Here is a 6,513-nt window from a genome sequence, read left to right on the forward strand (position 1 = left end):
TCGCAGGTGAGGGCTGAGACTCAAGCCTCCTGCAGCCAGCGTGCTGGAATGCCTCTGCAGACAGCCAGCCACCAGGAGCTGCCCAGCCACAACAGCGCGGCACGCGGTCGGCACCAGGATCACCGCGGAGCCTGTGGTTTGGTCGGGGGGTGGGGACGATGGGAGGCACCTAACAAAGTTGTAACCCTCGGTCAGAGGCAGGCTGCAAAACGGCAACAGCAGACCTGGAGAGCACATCAGTGGCGAACAAGCACAACGGGAAAACGAGATCCCGGGGCAGTGAGGCGGGAAGATGGGTATTGATTTCCTGTTGCGCACAGGCTTGCAGCAGCCGCGGCCCTTAGAGAGACGCTGCCCCGCCATCCAGCAGGACGCCTGCCGCACCGTCGGGACTCACGCTTGAGCCGCCTTGCCAGGAGTCGCCGGAAGCCCTGGAAACCGTGATTGGACTGGACACAGACGGTTTGTTTCTGGGGTTCCTGTGAAAGCACCCCCTCCCTCCTGCATAATCCACCTGCTATCCTCTCGGCGTTTGGCTGTGCTGAAGGTGGGCGTGCCCATCTCCTCCGTGAGCTCCTCTGCACCGGGGAAACTGCAAGCACTGCTGCTGCTGCTGCTGAGCCGCTTCAGTCGTGTCCGACTCTGTGCGACCCCAGAGATGGCAGGCCACCAGGCTCCCCCGTCCCTGGGATTCTCCAGGCAAGAGCACTGGAGTGGGCTGCCATTTCCTTCTCCAATGCATGAAAGTGAAAAGTGAAAGTGACGTCGCTCAGTCGTGTCCAACTCTTAGCGACCCCATGGACTGCAGCCCACCAGACTCCTCTGTCCATGGGATTTTCCAGGCAAGCACAGAGTCGGCTAAAATGTAACAACTAACAGATGGATGGATAGAGGATTTCTCAAAGCTCAGAATCTTTCAGACCACTAGGCCCAACATCCAGTCCAGAAAAAAAAAAAAAAAAAAACCTTTAAGAACTAAAGGAAATCCCCAAAACCATGGATACACCACAAAATCCTACTGCAGGGCGCAGGGAACTATATTCAATATCCCATGATAAACCATCATGCAAAGAACACAGAAAAAAACGTATATATATGTAGGACTGAGTCGCTTTGCTGTACAGCAGAAAGTAACACAACTTTGTAAATCAACTGGACTTCAAATAAGTAAAACTAGGGGAAGAAAAGAAAAAGAAAACCAGTGGCCTTTCCCCATGACCGTGAAGACCAGGGAACCAAAAAGGACAAGTCTCCCCTGCCAGTTGGTGACCCACACTGATGGTCAGAGAGGCCTGGCGCCTGTTTCAACAGCATCCATTCTTTTTATTCACATGAGTGCTTGGCCGAGACAGATCTTCATGGCTGTGCATCCACAGAGTCAGTCATGCCATCCAGCCATCTCATCCTCTGTCGTCCCCTTCTCCTCCTGCCTTCAATCTTGCCCATCGTCAAGGTCTTTTCCAATGAGTCAGCTCTTCGCATCAGGTGGCCAAAGTATTGGAGTTTCAACTTTAGCATCAGTCCCTCCAGTGAATATTCAGGAGTGATTTTCCTGAATATAAGGACTGATTTCCTTTACGAGTGACTGGTTAGATCTCCTTGCAGTCCAAGGGACTCTCAAGAGTCTTCTCCAGCACCACAGTTCAAAACTATCAATTCTTTGGTGCTCAGCTTTCTCTATAGTCCAACTCTCACATCCATACATGACCACTGGAAAAACCATAGCTTTGACTGTATGAACTTTTACCTGCAAAGTATGTCTCTTTTTTAATATACTGTCCAGGTTGGTCATAGCTTTTCTTCCAAGGAGAAGTGTCTGTTAATTTCATGGCGGCAGACACCATCTGCAGGGACTTTGGAGCCCCCAAAATAAAGTCCGTCCCTGTTTCCTTTGCCTCCCCACCTATTTGCCATGAAGCGATGTGACCGGATGCCATGATCTTCATTTTTTGAATGTTGAGGTTTTTTTCCTTTTCTTCATCTTATTTTTCTTTTTTTTTAATTTTACTTTATTTTACAATTCTGTGTTGGTTTTGCGATACATCAACGTGAATCCGCCGCGGGTGTACACTCTCCTTCACTTTCATCAAGAGGCTTTTAGCTCCTCTTCACTTTCTGCCATAAGGGTGGTGTCCTCTGCATATCTGAGGATATTGATATTTCTCCCGGCAATCTTGATTCCAGCTTGTGCTTACTCCAGCCAGCCCAGCGTTTCCCATGATGTCCTCTGCATGTACGTGAAACAAGCAGGGAGACAACATACCGCCCTGACACACTCCTGTCGCAGTTTGGAACCAGTCCACCGGCTCCTGTCCGGGCACCAAGAGCCAGGATTATCGCCAGGAGGTTGGAGGAGGGTCGGGGTCTGGGACTCCAAGAGCTGTCGAAAGGTCCCCCGAGGCCCTCCAGGGATGTGGACACGGCTCAGACGTCCTCCCTTACTCGGCCCCCCCCCAACGAGGCACCCACGGGTGGGACAGGCACCCACGGTCCTGGGGCCAGGACCCCGGGCAGAACGTCCCCATTCAGAGCCCCTGCAGCTTGTCACAAGACGTTAGGCAGCCTGGAATGCAATGCCTCTGGTGACTGCATCTCTGATGCTCTCCTAGTGATGGATCGTCCTGCAGACAGGATCTGGGCAGCGAGAAACAGGACGGCTGAGCTGTGCCCATCAGCCAGGAAGGGGAGTGCCCGGCCATGGACGCTGCGCCAGCCTGAGTCACTCTGCGCAGAGGGCCGGCCTGAGGCTGGGAACAGCCCTTCGCCCCAGGCCTCCGGCCACGCAGGCTCCAGAGAAGCCTCAGAAGCCGAGGCCTGTGTCCACAGAGCCCATTTCACGCGCGACGGAAGTGGGGCCCCGCCTGTGGCTGCTGCACTGCCTGCAAAGCGGGACTGAAGGGCAGGATGTCTGGAGAGGACGTAGCCAGCCTCCCTGGCCAGGGCAAGCCGGGAGGGACGACAGGGACGCGGCTCCCATCAGAGAAGAGTCGGCAGCGACCCGCCTCTCCCCGCACCACGACACACACACTCTCCAGACGGGCCAAAGGCCCAGACGTGAACACCGGGCTCGTAAACGTGAAGAAGGCTGACGGGAAACAGGACCGTAACACGTGAAAACCTGGAAAATGAATAAAGGGCAAGGAGAGATGTGACCGAGGGGGAACAGAATACTCCTGTCAGACGGAAGACAAGAGGCAATATCGGATATCACCAACGCTAAGCAAGTGCTTATTGAACATTGTAAAATAGATTAAATATATGAAACAAACATTATCTAATAGTTCTATTTACTAATACGTTTTTAAGATAACTAAAGCTATGGTTTTTCCAGTAGTCATGTATGCTTATGAGAGTTGGACCATAAAGAAGGCTGAGCACTGAAGAACTGAGGCTTTTGAACTGTGATGTTGGTCTTCAAGAGAAGACTCTTGAGAGCCCCTTGGACTGCAAGGAGATCCAACCAGTCCATCCTAAAGGAAATCAGTCCTGAATATTCATTAGAAGGACTGATGCTGAAGCTGAAGCTCCAATACTTTGGCCACCTGACGCGAAGAGCAGGCTCATTGGAAAAAGACCCTGATGCTGGGAAAGACTGAAGGCAGGAGGAAAAGGCGTGACAGAGGATGAGACGGTTGGATGGCATCACCGACTCAATAGCCACGAACATTAGCAAACTCTGGGAGATAGCAGAGGTCGGAGGAGCCTGGCGTGCTATATACAATCCATGAGGTCACACAGCGCGGTCATCTGTTGTTCAGATGAGCAACTGAGCGACGAGATAAAGAATATTCTTATATCCCTTACACTACGAGAAAAAATACTTTGGCTTCCGGGGGATCAACCTTGAATTTCTGCTCTTTGTGTATTTGAGCAGCTGGTTTAAAATGCTGTTTCCTCACTGTTCTTCTATAAGCAACTTGGGGCTGCCAGAACAGTCCTCTGTCCCCGGTCCTGGCGTCCTAGTAACGAGTGGTCCGCGCTGAGACAGGTTCTCCCCCGGTTCTACCCCAGACCTCCATCCCGGGAGCTCCCGTTGGTCTGGATGCTTGGCAGCCCGAGGCAGAGGCCCCCGGCCGTGGAATCCAGGCCAGACAGCCCACCTCCCAGTGGGAGGACAGAAGGGCTGGGAATGTTCCCCAGCAAAAGCCTTTCTAAGTTAAGAAACTTTTATGAAAACACCTGATTTTTCCTGACTATGAAAGTGAGGACGGGGTCAGTGATTTTAATTTTGTCTTTTAAAGGCATCGTACGTATTGGTGGCTCAGAGGGTAAAGCATCTGCCCACAGTGCGGGAGACCCGGGTTCAATCCCTGATTGGGAAGATCTCCTGGAGAAGGAAATGGCAACCCACTCCAGTATTCTTACCGGGAAAACCCCATGGAGGGAGGAGCCTGGTGGGCTACAATCCATGGGGGTCACAAAGAGTCGGGCACGACTGGGCGACTTCACTTTCACTTAAAGGCATCTCCCCTTTAAGGTGATGCTTCTGCTTTCTCTGAAGTAAAAATTATAATATGTAAGTACATAATAATATGCAATTACAATTTCATAATTACATCTTACAATTGTAGTACAATCACATAATATACAATTATACGATAACATTATTAATCTGACTTGCAAAACAGTGAGTGTGTCCATAGACAGGACCGGCTGTGCTGCAAACAGCCCCAGCAAGCCAGCGGCTGGAGACGGCAGTGGACTGGGGCTCCCGCAGCCCGTCCAGCAGGGCGCGTGTGCAGGAGCCTCGCCTCCGAGCGGCGGCCGTCACCGGGCGTGCGTGGCTCCCAGCTTCTGCACTGCTGTGACACAGGTCCCCTGTCCTTACATCTCGTGGCCAGAGGCAGTCACAGGGTCACTCCTGACCCAGGGCGGCTGGGACGCGCCATCCCACCCTGTGGGCAGCCACCAACTCGGCAGGCAGCGCTGCCCACTACCACTCCCCTCCGCAGAGCACGGTGCCCACAAGACGGCCAAGACGGAGCAGTCAGAGGGCCAGAGACATGCAACAAAGTTGTGCCTGTGGTCCACTCCTGCCCGGACCAGCGTCGCCGCAGCCTCAGAGCGGGCGAGGTGAGAGAGCCCGCCACCTCTCAGCTGTGTCGTCAGGAGTCTGTGCTGGGACCATCTGGGAGGGCCAGTGGAACCCACAGACGTCCCGAAGCCCCCAACGGAGCCCCTGGATCCAAAGTGCTGCCAGGCTGGGGGAGAGGGACGGAAGGGGCACAGAGTGAGGCCAGTCCCCGGGCCCCGGAGACGTGTTGGCCCCCGGGGACCAGCACCGACCAAGCCAGCAGAGCCTGAAGCCACGCGGTGACGTAGGGGCAGTGACCGGCCACAGGGAAGGAGGGTCCCACTCGAGGGATACACTGAGGCCAGGAAGGGCCCGTCGGGGCACCCCCGCGTCCCCCAAACCCACGAGGCGCCCCTCTCAGCTGGAAACAGGGTGACCGCGGACGGAAGTAAAGACGAGGCTGGCAGGGCGGGCCCTGGCCCAGAGTGGCTCCGTTCTGGTGCAGGGGCACGTGGACACAGAGCCCGAGACACACGTGGGGAGACCGCTCCGGGGCCGCGGCCGCAGGCTCCCGGAGCAGGGCCCGCCCGCGGCAGGACGCACGCCCGGCTAGGCCCCAGACCACCACCTCTGGAGCCGTGAGAGAGGCTTGCTCACGGGGTCCCAGACCCCGCGTCCCTCCCCGGGGCAGCCCTGAGCCCACACAGAGTCGGGCCTGAGCGGAGGGTGGCCCACGTGTGACCCAGTGTTCTGGCCACATCCTCTCTGGAGCGTCTGGGTCCCGGGCAGGAAGAGCGCCTCATGCTCACTTTCAAACAGAAAATGAAAGGGTTGCTAAAGGTATAAGTAATTTTAACTGAGTCGTTGATCTGGATACTTTTAAAGTAAAACAGTAAGTATTTCTGCGGCCCTTTGAAGTCGGCCCCGGCTCCTCGCCTCCCTCGGGTTATTTTACAGCCATTAAGAATGTGTTCCTTTTATCTGGGGCCTTCAATTAATTGGATTTCAAAAAATACTCTGAAATGGATTTTTTTCATATAAAAACCAGCTAAGTCCTGGAGGACGCTCCTGGATGATTTACTGCCATAGTAATTGAAAGCCAGCGGCTACACTGGTCACCTCCGGGGAGCCACCGGCTACACTGGGGTCTGACGGGGGATCTGCAGGGCTCCCCGGATGCGGTGGGGATGGGGGATCACCTTCGGACGGCAGCACAACTCCCGAGTCACCCCAGGACGGGGACACGCGAGGGGTGCAGGCGCCCCTCCACTGCATACTTGCTGAGCGGAGAGCACCCTGGGGGCCTGGGGTGCAGCCTCCCACAAGCCACCGACCCCCGAACCCCTCTGGGAGGGAGAGGAGAGGAGGGCGACACCCGGGCAGCAGGCGGAGGCCACGGTGCAGTGGCCCTCCCTGCACCCACTCCGCATCTGCTGACCTGTGCACAGGCCACTAGGTACCCGGCCGCCTCCTCCCTGAGCAAGTATTCTGTGCAGAGA

General features: G+C 55.2%; 1 long non-coding RNA gene across 1 annotated transcript; it reads right to left on the reverse strand.

Moving 5' to 3' along the window:
• Positions 1–1,019: 1,019 nt before the first annotated feature.
• LOC132657976 (uncharacterized) lies at positions 1,020–4,598 on the reverse strand. The gene is made up of 2 exons (XR_009596814.1): positions 4,366–4,598; positions 1,020–3,118 (listed from the first exon to the last, which is right to left on the reverse strand). It is a non-coding gene; the product is annotated as an uncharacterized LOC132657976 (long non-coding RNA).
• Positions 4,599–6,513: the final 1,915 nt, after the last annotated feature.

This window comes from Ovis aries, chromosome 16 (assembly GCF_016772045.2).
Source record: "Ovis aries strain OAR_USU_Benz2616 breed Rambouillet chromosome 16, ARS-UI_Ramb_v3.0, whole genome shotgun sequence".
NCBI lineage: Eukaryota > Metazoa > Chordata > Mammalia > Artiodactyla > Bovidae > Ovis > Ovis aries.